The sequence below is a fragment of the Elephantulus edwardii genome, unplaced genomic scaffold (assembly GCF_000299155.1).
Source record: "Elephantulus edwardii isolate Elephantulus edwardi_28Jun2011 unplaced genomic scaffold, EleEdw1.0 scaffold00457, whole genome shotgun sequence".
Taxonomy (NCBI): domain Eukaryota; kingdom Metazoa; phylum Chordata; class Mammalia; order Macroscelidea; family Macroscelididae; genus Elephantulus; species Elephantulus edwardii.
In genome coordinates, this window is record NW_006400207.1 from 623,314 (window position 1) to 624,335 (window position 1,022).

The following is a 1,022-nucleotide window of genomic DNA, read 5'->3' on the forward strand; positions in this document are numbered from 1 at the left end:
CACTGTCAACAGTCTTGGCACCAGCAGCCAGGAAATTAAAAGACATATTACAGTGGAAAGTCTGCTGTTACGGACCTCTCCAAAGTACTGAAGAGCAATGGTGTCACTCTGGAGACTAAGGTGCGTCTGATACAGGCCAAGGTCTTTGCAATCACTTGTTATGCGTCAGAGAGCTGAATAATGACTAGGGAGGATAGGAGAATTGATGCCTTTGAGATATGGTGTTGGAGAATAGTATTGAATGTACCAGGTACTGCTAAGAAAACAAACAGCTTAAACCTGGAGAGGGTTAAACCGGGCAGCTCCTTGGAGGCAAGAATTCTGAGGCTTCATCTGACATACTTTGGACATGTTGCAAGGAGGGACCGGTTCTTGGAGAGGGCCATCATGCTTGGGAGTGTGGAGGAACAGCGCAGGAGGGGAAGACCCTCCCTCTATGAGGTGGATTGATTCAGTGATTGGGGTAATCTGGGTGGGTGCATTGACAACAGTGCGACTGGCACAGGACAGAGCCACATTTAGGGACGTTGTCCATAGGCTCTCTATGAGTCACAAGCAATTAAACGACACATAACTACAGCAGCAGCAACAGCAGCAGCAACAACAACAACAGCTTTCCCTTATACATTACTCTTTCCCCTCCCCCCCCCCACTGCTTTCAGAATTCTCTCCTTATCTTTGGTTCTGGCAAATTTGACTCTGCTATACTTGGTGTTTTTCTTTTGGTGTCTTTTCTTTTTATTTTTTTTTTCTGTAAATGTTCACTAAAACTAATAAAATTTAATAAACATTAAAAAAAAGAGTAAGGAGGTATCTCATTGTGGTGGACAAAGTGCTGGGATGCCATGGTACCTGGGACAGTGGAGTTTCACAGGTATGGGGTCCCCATGGGAGTATATGGGGGTGAGTGGGAGAGTAGGAAATAAGGAATCATTCATACTGGAAGTGGACATCAGGAGAGCCCTCTGCTGTGGGACTTGGGCTTTCTGAACAAGACAGAGATTCTAGCCAACCTTCCCCTC